General features: G+C 47.9%; 1 protein-coding gene across 1 annotated transcript in view; it reads right to left on the reverse strand.

The window, feature by feature from the left end:
* LOC144136616 (uncharacterized) overlaps window positions 1-8,553 on the reverse strand; it is a 91,271-nt gene extending 82,718 nt beyond the window's left edge. The window contains exon 1 of the mRNA XM_077669107.1: window positions 7,909-8,553. The gene's annotated coding sequence lies outside the window, so the exon portion shown is untranslated. The remainder of the gene's footprint in view (window positions 1-7,908) is intronic.
* Window positions 8,554-14,151: the final 5,598 nt, after the last annotated feature.

Here is a 14,151-nt window from a genome sequence, read left to right on the forward strand (position 1 = left end):
ACGTCGTTGATTTGCTTAACCTGCTGTGTTTGCCAACAGGTATGAGGCTTGTCCCCTTTGGCTTGGCGTTCACTCTTTGAACGATCTCCCCCATCGCCCCCTTTGCTTGCTCGCTCGCCGAAACTCAATTACCTGTTTGTTTTCCTTCATGGATATGGGAGAAGGCGATGAGCTTTCTAGGTAATTCAGCGACCGCGCTGTCAAGCAGCGATTACGTTCTCGATGACAGCACACAGTGTGGCGCAATCCAGCCTCGCTAAGCTGATTTATCGTCTCTTCTTTCTTTTTTTTATTTGTGATGCGCAAACATTTCTCAACTGCCAGCACACCTATACGATGAAAAGAAGAAACAAGTACCAAGAAATTTTTATCGGGTTTTTTGACACAGATGTTTACTGTATAGCCTTTGGCATTTTTCCATATTTGTGTTCAATACTGTATATCCTTCGCTTCTATGTTTTTGATGTCCTCAGCATGAACTGCTATCCTTGACGCCAATCACAAACTCGCTTTCCCGCGAATAGTAAGTGAATAGCGTTGGCACGCAGACCTAATGTCCTAATGCTTTGGAACTTATGCACGCGTATGTGTACGAATGTATGCGTGCACACAACACGTCACTGAGCGCCAGTCACTCTCGGGGGGAGTCCCATGGAAGGAAGCACTTGAGACCATCAGAGATGAAGACCTAATGTCTTCCTCTTTGTCTGTCTGAAGTACACTCCCAATAATTCCTTCTTTGGGATTCCCATCTACGGTTGACTGACGCTTTGCGGCGTGCTGCATGTACACACACTCAAACTCTGCCGCAGCCGACGTGCAAGTGACTCCCCGCACACCCATACAGTCACGTGTCGTGCGTGTCATCGCGGACACGCTGCTCGCTCCGTATCTCCGCATGAGTGCACTTCGTCGGTGTTGGTTCCTTCTTGGAAGAAAGAAGCATTCAATTAGACTGCGGTAGGCAAACAGCTGCGAACGACTCTCCTTACCACTATGTTTTTCTTGTCTTGTTTTTATTGTTATCTTGAAGCAACTCCTCACAAGAGGCAAGGAAGTACGGGGTGCGTTGTCACAGCGGGAGAAGACACTGGCAATTGGCTGGCGCTTGCAGAAGCGTCAGTGTAACAAAAGAGTACAGGAGGATAATAGTCTTTATTCTCTCTGGCTTTGAGGAAAAGGCTTTAAAACATGATCTCGGGTTTGCACTTGTTTTCGCGAAGCTGATTGTGTTCTTGATGTTGCGAACACAAAGGTGAACCGCCTCGAGAGCTTAGAAAGAAGCGTACGCGGGCTGTACGCTACGATATGCATTTTTCTTTACTTCTGTCAGTTTATGAATACGGCTCCGGCATTCCCCGTCATTGCACAGGGCGGTGCCAAACACTCCGTAGCGTGGAGTCAAAATGAGGAGACGGCTTAAATTTTTAATGCCAGTCGGATTGTGTACAGACGCTCGACAACCAAACGCCACAATTTAGATTGTTACAACAGAATCCACCGCAGACTAAGTTGTATGCAATTGTTGTGCACTTCGGCTAATTGAGACCTGAAATTAATGTTCAGAGTTAGTCTAGAATCCAAAACAAACTGTCGGCATTTATGCTTATACAAAGTATCATATCCAGTGCGAAAGCCTAGCATGAGAGTCACTCAGACGTCGGCATTTATCCTTGGAGTTGTGGGCCAACAAGACCCGCTATTTCATTGGAACTGAGATCAATATCTTGATGTCGCTTTTGATTGATACATGTCAAACAAAACCACTTTTGTATATGTGCGACAAAAATAGGTTGCAGTTGTGAGAAAAAGGACTTGCATGACTTCCAAACAACTTGTTCTATTTGGACGCCACTGTCTTCGCTTTCATGCTTTGCAAACGTAGCGTGGGCGCGCTGGCTGTCTAAACAGCTAATAAACTAGGCTAAACAGCACCCTTGCTTAAGTAATACAAGCTACTTTCATTTGTTCATTTGCGCGCGGCACCCAGGCTGCAAGCCAGCTCAAAATAAGTCGGAAAAAATGTAACAGCCCTCTAACGCATAAGCCATGAGCTACCTTACTTCTATTGCTGAGGTGATAATGCGACCAAAGGTTACGTTAGGTAATGATAATAAATATCACTCGCTGGAGCAGCCATGAGGCTGACCCAGCGTAACCCTGGCCTCCAGGCAGGCGTTAGGCATTCTGCCAAAAGCAGTCCGGAGTGGGAAACCCAGCGGGCATTGGTGACTCGAACTACAACCGGATGAGACCCGAACGTCGAGGCTGTGCCGGAGGGACGTTGTCGGTGATATCAGGATAGGTCACTCAGCGACATGCGCACTGCCCGTAGCGCGTCTGTGTTGTTCCAGCCGCATCGGATGACGCGGTGGTAACATGCAATGTTAATAACGGTCCCAGGTGCCGCTTGCCGTCTATTTTTATATTGTTTTTTATGCTTAAATAATCCATGCAGGCCTCAAGAAAGCCCGCTAGTCATGTTTGGAAAGCAAAACGCCGACGGTTATTTTTTTTACAGGCCTGTCCAAAATTTCGTACAGAGTATCACAATGATTGGAGATTACAGCAACGAAGTGCCAGGATATGTCAGATGAGTACGCGAAGGAGGATCAGGGAACAACGTATTATGTTCGAAGATGCTCACAACGCTAAAAGCCCAGGAAAAAAGTATTATTACTAGTGACAAAATTTGTCAGTACGCGAGAATGCTAAAGGACATTCTGCTGAGCTGTGTTGAGAAATAACTACTGGGTTCGCTAGCGAACACAAAAAAGCACTCGAGTTCGGAATATGGTGAGTGCTAAATTCGTTTGAAACGCTGTTCTCAGTGCTATTCGTGGAGCAATCCCAGAAATAGCGGCAAATTTAAACAAGTTCACACATAGCACTCCAAATCGTTAACGACAGGAATGTTCTTACAACACGGCAATAAGCGTACTGATCTTTGCTGTGGTATATAACCATGATCCTTTGCGTTCGTTCTGACTTAGTAATTAATGCGTGCTCTGTCGAAAGACAAGACAGGTATACATTTATTTCAGTTACGCTTTGAGTAAAACCTTTCTTTTTTTTTTCTCTGGTTAAAGCGGCTCAGACAAAAATGGATTAAAGAGAAACGAGGTGGTTAAACGCAATAAACGAGCAAGCGTACAAAGCCAATAAAGTGCTATGTACGGTTTCTTAACAAGGCCTTCATAAATTCGCCGATAGACTCAGGGCATTGCGCCATCTTCTTACAAACGCGAGGGTTCACTCCACAATGGCAATAAGCGAGAGGGCGTGTCGTAGGACGGCTCCTATACTTCGGTGCAGTGACCGTAATTTTTGTGCAATTTAAGCCGTCTCGCTCATTGATCCGCAGTGGTTTCGACATGCTTCATTGCTGTGTCAGTGTGTCGGAGCTATCATCCAGCTTTTAAGTCGGTACGTGAGGCTGGTAGCGTATAACACGCGTGAGGCAACTCTGGCCTTGGACGCTCTGTCACTGTCCGGGGGCGGTCAGGAGCAGCTCGGCTAGCTGTATACGTGGTGGTTGCATCGTATACCTTTGGTTGGCACGGTTTTTCCACGCGTGTATGAGGACGATACGGAGGGTGGGGAAGACATAAGATATCAATCTCGAGCGACGCTGAGATGTATTCTGATGGGCAGCATCTCACGGGACATCGTCTCTTGCCATTAACGAAGCCATAGTCAATATGCTGTTTTTCTTTGTTTGTTTGCAAAGGCTTGTGTCTTGGACGAAGAGGTATTGACATTTGTGGGATACGTGGAGTACGCAACACACTGTTGACGTATCTAGCGCATTTGAGAAGAACATTACAATGCACAAGGCTAAAGTAAGCGGAGTCTTACTAGGAGCCGCCTCAACAGAGAAAGCGATTATTATAAAATTGCCGTTACCGGCTCGAGCAAGACTTCCAAACCCTTGCAGGTCATCTTCTCGCCGGAAACTACTGGAGCCCAGTTGAGGTAGTTGACCAAGCGAGGTCAATTACCTCAACAAAATTTTGTTGGCAGATTAGTTAGCTGAAGTTTATTTTTAGAATGGTGGTTACGCGCAGAAAAAAAAAAGACAACAGCTGAGGCAGGAGGGCGGGGCATGCGGAACTTTAGACTGTCCTTATTCCAGGCACAATTGGAGGTAAATTTCTCAGAGCTACACTTTTGAATGAACAAAGCGTTTGACTGTGCTGCACATGCTCTGTTTACTTTTAGTGTTTGTTGGCCTGTGCGTAAGCGACAGTCTAATACGCTTAGTTCTATTATCTCGTCTCTCTGATTGCCCTCGTTAGCTGTGGGTAACCACTATCCAGACTAACCATTTCTTCCGAGCAGCCTGAGAGATTAATTTGCAGACAGCAAGATTTCTCCCGCAGTCTTCTGCAGTAAATGAAAGTTTCGCTTGAGACGGGTTCTCCTCGCGCGATGATATGGCTGCGCCAACCGTGGTGTGCGCTTTTAAGCAAAGACAAGTGCGACTTGTAAAAAAAAAATAAAGCACCCATCTGTGTGGTAGGCGCCCGGTTTGTACTAACCAAGCTACTCATTAGGTTCTGTACTTGAACAGGCTTCTGAAATAATTACCGGAAATTCGGGACAGCTTCCAGCCAGTGCCGTTAAGCCTATAGTGGCCTATCGCGTTCTGATCTGCAGCCATTCAATAAATCTCTTTTCTATTTACGTCACAGATGACGTCAACGCCACTAGTTCAGAATATTCAATGCCATGCGCCACGTTGTGGTAGTCAAGACAACTAGAAACGCTTGTCCTGAAGGACTGCACGTTTTGATAGCCGCTCGAACAGAAGGAAATACGCCTGTTCACACCTGGTACTGATGAAATGCGGCAACTTAAGCATTTTTGTAAATTGCACTATTCGGCATGATCTTCCTCACTTCAGCCTGCCGTCATGGGTGAAAATATATCAGCGTTGATGGCGGCTTCGTTATAGTGTACTGGCTCTCGTTGTTATGCGGAACGTGGAAAGTCATCTCCAGCGGTTCTAACTTGAAATTTTGTCGTATAATTAACCAAGGCTGAAGAGTGGCTGACTAATTTTACAGAAGTATTTAAGCGAATGGCTTATGCATTTTTTTGTATGGCAATAGAATTGGCTGGTGGCACTTTGTGTTTGCGACAGATAAACTATACATCTGACCGCCAAAACTTGCATGTAATAAATCAAAGGAATGGCTATCGCCCCCAACATGAAACATTTTCTTTCTGTGTGCTTTTCTTTTCTTTGTTTGTTTGTTTCTTTCTTTCTTTCTTTCTTCCTTCCTTCCTTTCTTTCTTTCTTTCTTTCTTTCTTTCTTTCTTTCTTTCTTTCTTTCTTTCTTTCTTTCTTTCTTTTCTTCTTTCTTTCTTTCTTTCTTTCTTTCTTTCTTTTTCGTTTTCTTTCTTTCTTTTTCTTCCTTCTTTCCATCTCTCCTCCCTCCCTTCATTCGTTCGCTCTTTACTTTCTTAGTTTTATGTATCCAAAAAGAAAGACCGCTGAAACAATAAAATCATGATGGTTATTCACGCTTCCAAAGCGGAGAACGCTGCCCCTTGTTCTCGGTGCACTTGACAAGTCACCGTTACAGCCGCGCTCGAGACGAGGATCACGTAACAGATAGAGAGGCTGCGTGACTGCAATTTATACGCCACGCACATTACCTCACGGTGTATCGTCGGCGGAATTACAAGGAATAAGATCAGCGTTCCCGACTCCACACCTCGGTAAATTCTAGCCGAACTTGACCTCTGTCTTTCTCCATGTACCTTTATCGAGAGGCGAAATAAGAGGAAAGCCGTGAATCGTCAGAGAGTGGATGGCAAAGAGATAAAAAATGCACAAAATTAGCTTGGTTGATTAATTTTTGAGGCACGCCGTAAGCGGAGCCTCGGAATTAAGTTCGACCATCTACAGTGCATTTCGGCTTCGCGCAGTTGTGCAAACTGCTATCATGCATCGAACCCGCGACTTCGTCCTCAGTATAGTGCAACACGATGCATAGGCTCTGAAGTAACGTGGCGGTAGAAGAACAAAGGACTGGCAGACGATGCTAATCTAGTAAAGGGCACTCGCTAGAGCTAACTAGCGAAGGGACGTGCTGGTGTAACACCCCTTGCGGTGTGCACACGCACACGCACGCACGCACACGCGCACGCACATACACGCACGCACACACACACACACACACACACACACACACACACACACGCACGCACACACACACACGCACGCACGCGCACACGCGCGCACACACACACACACACACGCGCGCACGCACACACACGCGCGCACGCACACACACGCGCGCACACACACACACACACGCACACACGCACACACACACGCGCACACACACACACACACACACACACACACACACACACACACACACACACACACACACACACACACACACACACGCACACACGCACGCACACGCACACGCGCGCGCACACACACACACACACACACACACACACACACACACACACACACACACACACACACACACACACACACACACACACACACACACACACACACACACACACACACACACACACACACACACACACACACACACACACACACACACACACACACACACACACGCACGCACACGCACGCACGCACGTGCACGCGCACGCACGCATGGTACGGTTCTGAAAAGCTACATGTGCAGCGGTTGGAAAGTTTTTTACAAGCCTTAAAATATGGCAGGCGGCAACAGGACGGTAATAACTTCACAACCGTGTGACCGAGTGCCCCTTCAGAAATAGTCCGAAAGAGATTTATATTAGACCTTTTCTGCCTGCGTTTCGCAACCCCCACAAGTGAACACTGGAGCCTGCAGTAGTGCGTCTGCAAGGCGGACGACCACTGCTGATTACATTATGCTGCCTTTCCAGCCGGGAACCTTTTTGGTTGCCGTTATTTCTTCTCTCCAAATAGAGCCGGACACAGTTAAAATGTTCTGCAATCGGACTAACGCTGCAGCTGTCGAACTCAGGGTCGGAGTCTACAAAGCAGTGAAAAGTAAGACTCTGCAAAGTAACGTTCTCTTCTAAACGGGCATTGTTTACTAAAGAGCGGTGCTGAAGGCACATCGTACATAAGAAGAACAGAACCCACGGAATGGCGTCGTTCATCTTTCTAGTTATGTTACGTGTGCTGTTCGGCGAGAATGACTTTGGTGAATCGGGACCACCAGTCCGTTCTTAATGAGCGCTGCATAAGCCGTGGAGCGCAGAGGCCATATCCCAGCAGGACTACGCTCCCTCGTATAACAAGTTCACCCCAGCGGCTCATTAAGGCCGCACCGCAGTAGACCACCACACGCGGACACAGCACGACGACATGGCGAGGAGGCCTCCGATTCGAAGACCAAGTGCGAAGTCGCCGGGGGTCGCGCCGGCTCACTGGCGTACACACGCTGTGTCGCGAGCAAGTGAGCTGGAAAGAAAAAATAAATGGGGACAGGGACGCAGGTGCGTGACAGCGCGACCATTCGTGCAGCAAAGACGCCACAGAGGCGGCGCCATAGTGTCTGGGAGCCCGTTGTAACACGCACCGCTGGCTATTGCACCGCAGGTCAGCAGCCCGATGGCAACTATACAATCATTTCTGTCCTGCAGGTTGAATGGGGCCGGTGCGACATTGTATATACAGAAACCTGCATTTGTCATGCGTCTATACTGCGATGCATATCAAGGTGTCTTGAAAAAGGGCCTCAATGGCCGATTGACCGGTGCGTCGTTGGGGATGTATACAAAAACATTCATTTTTCACGAACTCATGGCGAAACGATTCACGGTATCCCGAAAAACGATCAAAATGCACGTTTGAGCGGTTGTCCTTGATCGTCAACAATGTCACCCACGCGCAAAAGTTCTGAAATTGCTCACCCCACAGTGACGGGCCCGCTTGTCCAAGTGTCAACAATCCACGACACCGCACGGGACGAATGCACGCCGCAGAGGACTGTTCCTGGCAGGGCCAAGGTCCACTCCTTCTTCAAGTCCACCAGGAACAGCGCAGCGAGGCGAGATCATCACGTTTCTCGGTCGTGGCGTATTCAACGGTTCAGAAGAACAGGACGCAGAACAAGGAACACATGAAACGAACGTACGCGGCTTGGAGCGACCTCTGCCGTGCCTATGTGTCCTCCTTGTGTACACGCAGCTGTGCGGGGCCCGGAGCGCCGGCGCAGCAGCAGCAGCAATATGCGAGCGAGCGCGGCCTCGGTGACGTGTACGCTCTCGCAGTGTGTGTACGCGTACATGCTCTATGTGCAGCACCGGGAGGCACACACGATCACTCCGCTCGGGGCCTCCTGTGACGACGTCGACGGGAGAACGTGCGCGCGTAGCGCATCCTCGCTGCCAGTTCGAGCGTGGCCGGACGCAGTCGAACAAAACGGCGCGCTGCGGTTCCTGCTGCATTCCAGCCGCGCCACCGGCGTCGAAGAAGGCAGCACTGACGCCGAGCACTGTAGCGGTGGTCAAAGCACTACACTGCTCCCCTGCGCGAGTTTTCGGTTTGAAGCGTCCCTGGAGGGCCACATCCCCTGGTCTGCTCAGTCAGTGCGAATGCGCGCGCGCTCTGTGCCAACAGCGCGAACGCTTGCGAGGTCTGTCCTCGAGCCGCACACTTCTGCCTCGGAACGATGCAACGGCTCCGCTGGCCTTCGAGGATTAGACATCTCCACTTGCATATGCGGCGAAGACCAGATGCGGCGTGTGCATGAATAAGAGACTATATCTGCTTCCATGTATACGTTGGCGCTGGCGCGCCATTTTGGCGTGCAAAGCTTCGCTAGCGCTGCACATAAATGACAAGATGCGTGGTTGTAGCGAAGTGCGCATGCGAGTGAGCCTCCCCCCTGACTCACCGCCCACAGACCATCGAGTGGCGTCCAGGAAAAAGCAGACGTCTTTCGTATTGCCGCTTCGGCCCATGGGCGTAGAAATGGCTGTACTTGGGCCCGTGTACAACTGCAAGTTGCAGCTCTGCGTTTCCTGCCGCCGAGCGACTTGGGGATGTGCGCACTATAGGTCATAGAAGCTCACAGAAGAAGCACATAGAACACGCAAGGAAGGTGTGATCGTCGCGCTATGCGCACTTGCTTCGTACTGAACAGCGGTGGTACTACACCGAGTTCTGCCATTTTCCATGGGACACAACGTCTCTTCAGCGAAAATAATCCAAGAAATGCACTGAAATAGGACCGCCCATTACAATAGTTTCCTATCAGTTTATACCTGGGCAGGAGTAGCAAATGCATCACGTTGCAGAGGGTAGAATTAGTTTCTGATTTGCCGATGACTTAGCTGAACGTTTTCTTTGATTACAACTTACTATCAAATCATTTTCAATAGCGTTGGATAGCGCAAGCTCACCGGTGAGCTACGAACCGACGTTAGTAGCGAATGCGAACGATACGCTTTGTGGGAACTTGACTGCATAATCCTCAGCTGAAGCATGTTCGACTTTTTATGTATATTTGAGACTCGTTATAACGAAGTTGAAGGGACCGGGCGATTACTTCGCTGTAGCCGTAGCTTCTTTATAGCCAGTGTTGATCGAGCTTTCAAGAAGAATCGTCATTCCTTCGTTATATCCATTATTTCGTTATAATGAAGTTCGACTGTATACTGTCTATTGTAAGAATTTAAAGGAGCTGATTTATTTGCACAAAGCGGGCCCGCCCGTGACATCCACTTTGTAGTGGCGAATGGTACTATACTGCGCACCAATTTGGAAGACTGCCTGTCTATTGAAGCTGAGCAGGTTAAACGAGACAACGCTTACCACACACTTTTGTCTCAAGGGGAAAACAGCACGAGGCCTAGACGTGAGCGATAATATCGGCGCGTGTGTGATGGGCCATTAGCGAAATACGACGAGCAGGAGAACGCATTCACTCGATCACAGCGACTCAGTTTTTCGACAAGCATAGCAAACAGCAGATTTGCATATTTTCTTCCACCTCTTCGAGGTTCGAGTCCTCGAGGAAGCTGCGTCGCCCATGCGACGCTGTCCCATACCGACCACTCCCTTCTGATGAGGTGATGCAATATGAATGATTCTTAGACGCGAGCTCATCTGTGACAGCAGGGACGTGGATTGCTTGAGCCTCATGTTTTTTTTTTTCGCCGCATAGCGTCAATCGCCGCCAAGGTCTTACAGCACCTGCGCGATTCTTTCGTCGTTCCAGCGAACGGACAGCGTTTGGAGGTCCCTCTGGGAAGGTCGGTACGCTTTGACGGATGAGGAAAATGCGCATGCAAGACCAAGTGCCGTCTATCAGGCTGACGCGCTGGGGTCGTGTAGGTCGTAATCGTTAGAAACGCTCGCCGCATTAGAATGTTGCGTGCTAATGTGCTGACCGCACGCGTTAAACGGTATGAGCCAACCCTGCCCTCGAGGCTTTCTTTGTCCACAGATTTTTTTATCAATGAAGTTTTCACAAACAAAGAACAAACAAGACGCTAGTACACTCGTGAGGGAGCGCTGTGCACCGACGGTCCATATTCGTAACGATTTTGCACGATGCTCATCAACTATCTTCTCATTTGTTATCAGTTCTTTGACAGCGCAATGTTATGCAACCAAATAAGCGTATATACAAGTTCACTTAGTAATTAGCCGGCGATCATGCGCTAGGCACTCTCTGTGTCAGACGAGACGTAAGTCAAGGCGCCGTGGTTGTTGATAGTGTAATCTCACGTAATTTTAAAGGATTTGCGAACTCGGGCTGTCTTAGCGACACTGATCAGTTTCTCAGAGAACTGTGCATCAAAAAGTGCGACTTTTCGTCGCTACTTTCGTGATTTCCCTTGGCCGTTTTTATGTACAACTGCCCAAGGGAAACCTGCCCTGGTCGGGGTACTCCAAGGTAAACCATTGGAATGCGTTTGAACGGGCTATTCCGGGCGCCGGAAAGCACCAACTACGCGATTTTATGAATGACATCTCGTGCATGTGAAAATGAGGTCCAAGTAAGACCTGCTGAACAACAGCTATCAATTATAATAAATGCTAAAACATAGGGACAGTGGCGGATGCGGCCACTGTAAGGAAGGCTAGTACGCTTAATTTCTAGTCATTCAAAGCGATCTTGTGCCGGTGAATGGCGCCAGCTTTATCCATCGGCCGAGGCGTGAGGATATATTCGAAGGCCAGACTTGGAACACCGCAGATATTTTCATCGAGTGAAATACTGTATTTTTACCAACGCAGACAGAGACAGAATGGCAAGAAAGAAGAGTCGCGTACTTTTTAAAATTTATTTTCCTTTTTTTTTCGCGTTCGCATTCTTGTTAAGCGCTCGTAGTACTCTCTCATCCTCGACAAGCCCATCCATGACGGTCGATAACCTTACATCCCAACTTCTGCGGTGCTCCTGATTAGTGTAGCCTGTTTACGGTGCACGTAATGGGAAGAGTGAAATGACTACGAGAGAGTAAAGAGAGCGCATATAGCGAAATTTTCTTGGTTGTTCGGCATGCGCGTGTACAGCACGGCCGTAGTTTTTTTTTTCTTTCAGTTTTCCTTGTTTACAAGCTGTCGCTTTGTTCTTCTGTTCCTCTTTGTTCTTCTGACGTTCTTCAGCCTCCTTGTCCACCGCACCGAGGTCGACACTGCCCGCTGACTCAACACTGATAAGCTTTAAACCTGACGCGCGTCCCCACGCGCGTGTAATGACACGGTGATGTGACAACGCAGCAAATATGACGTAAGCTGAAGGGAAGGTAGGCAGGCTGCATGGGTGAAGCAGTGCGGTCAGCCTAGAAAAAGTAAACATGACAGGAAGGCAGGTTGTTGAACCGTAGTGCCGACGAACCCACACCATAGCCCCTGCCACTGCTTTTTCATGGCGTGTTAAACTGCCGAATTTGCCGAAATGATCGGTAGTTTTTAATGCAGGAATGCATTTAACGGATACATTTTCACTTCTCTTTGTCCGCAGACTTTTTCAAGCCACTCCTTTCACACCACACAAAATCTTGACAAAATAAAACGTCCGGAAAGGTACAGGCTTGAGCGGGCTTCGAACCCACACCTTTTTTAGGTTCCAACATGGGTTGTGGAAACCCGGCGAGCTAAGGCAGTCTGCACCGACGGTAGCAGAGGGCGCTGCTGCTCCTGTCAGCTAGCATGCAGGTCGTAGAAGCTTATGCAAAGGGCGCTTGATCATGTAATAGCTTGCAATCATTGCGACATGAACAAGAACAGCATTGATAAGAACTGGCGCTAATTCCCTACGCAGAGAAACGCAAGGAGGAAAAGAGCGATTTATATAAAAGATATCGTACTCAGAGATAAATTTCATTTGCTTATAAATGCGCATTATCCTCATGAGATGACCAAAGAGAGGCTCTTTGAAAACGCTGCCACCTTTTATCTTTTTGGAACACGCATAGTGCTTGCCTTTTCGTAACGCGTTTTCTGTTGCGCTGCGTTTTCAAGAGAATCCTTAGTGCTTTCTTGTTGATTCTTCCTACTATGTAACGTCTGCACGCTTCTTGGGAATCAGTTATGATTGTGAGAGATTTGTTGGTACGATAATCCTCGGCTGCCGCTAGAGCTTCGGCGAGCTCACGTACGCAGCTATCCTCAACCTCATCAAAGGCAGAAGACGCAAATATCCCCAGCCACATCCTCTGCTAACACAATATGAAACGACATGTTGCAGAAGACTCCAAACAGGAGCCTTCCACAACCTTCACATTCTACATAAGATGTATCCGGAGCAGTATAGGGATACATGTCCGTGGTGCGGGGCAACCTCCACGCTGTATCATATCACACGGGAATGCATACACAATGTAGCTTTCCGAGGTAACAAAGACCCAAATGCGGAGCAGTGGGAGGACCGGCTAACCAGCAGCCAGCTCGAGGTCCAAAGAGGCCTAGTGAGCCACGCATGCCGGATGGCCAGGAACAGTGGTGCCTTGGACTAGGGGCGCCAACCACACTCAGCCTGGAAGACATCGGCAATCTTCGGGCAAGCAGCAAGACTCCTTTATTAGAGCAATAAAGTTTATTCACTCACTCACTTCTGTTGCGCTCGAGCGCGCATTCGTGGCCTCCCTCGTGCGTGCTTGTATAGTGTCCTGGTCTGATTCTTCGTGTGTGATAGTTTTTGTGTGTCCGGTGGGCTCGTCGCGTGCATAAAATATCTGCAAATATTATTGTACCAACGCTAGCGTTCTCGTTCCCTGCATCCCCAAGACAGATCTCACCTGGAACGCGTCACACTGAATTAAATGAAATTGGAAACAAATGCTAGCGCCGAGGAGCGGAGAAACACGCGAGAATTTTAAGTAGGAATGTAACACACGGCACGTCGTCGCTGCTGCCATGTGGACAGTTCCAACAACTTAAGCACGAAAAGTGTGCATAAATGTTTCTTTAGTGACAACTTTCTTGTGTTCTCTCTTGTGTATGCGGGAGATGAAAGCATTGAACAGAACACATGCATTCCTGTAGGCGGGTAAACTGGAGCTAGTACGGATTAGACCGCAAAATTTTTTTCTGACATATATTCTCATAACATAAAGAAAAAGACCAACACCATGCAGTGATAAAAATGGGAATGTTCTGTAATTGGTAAGCGCATCTGCGCTTACCCCGATGTAAACGCGATTACATATATAGTGCCCTTCGTTTACGGCTAAAACCCAGTTTTACTCGATTTTTCACCCCCAAGAGATTTCTTAAAACAATTAGCGAATGTATTGTGCTTACGTTTTAGAAGCAAGAGGCCAGAATGCGGGCAGTGACGAGACATCGTATTGTCATCACTGACTATAACAACCACTAGCCGCGCTAACCATGACTTGCTGAAAGGATGTTGCGTAATTAAAATGGCTGCTGTGATCTCGAAAGAATGCTTGTACTAGCTGACACAGAAGTGCTGCGCAGGAGATGGTAATGCAGCGACAAAATAATTGTAATAAATGGAGAAAACTAAGGAATATCTGATTTAGTAAACAGTGTTGAGTGAATATTTCTTTTAGATATTGTTATGAAAATAATTAGAAAAATACACGATATTATGCCCCGCTCAAAAATGAATACTAAAAGTGATTTCTCTTTTGCTGCGATAAACTGATAAAAAATAAGAAAAACTTGATTCTGAA

Source organism: Amblyomma americanum, chromosome 6, assembly GCF_052857255.1.
Source record: "Amblyomma americanum isolate KBUSLIRL-KWMA chromosome 6, ASM5285725v1, whole genome shotgun sequence".
Classification (NCBI taxonomy): Eukaryota; Metazoa; Arthropoda; class Arachnida; order Ixodida; family Ixodidae; genus Amblyomma; species Amblyomma americanum.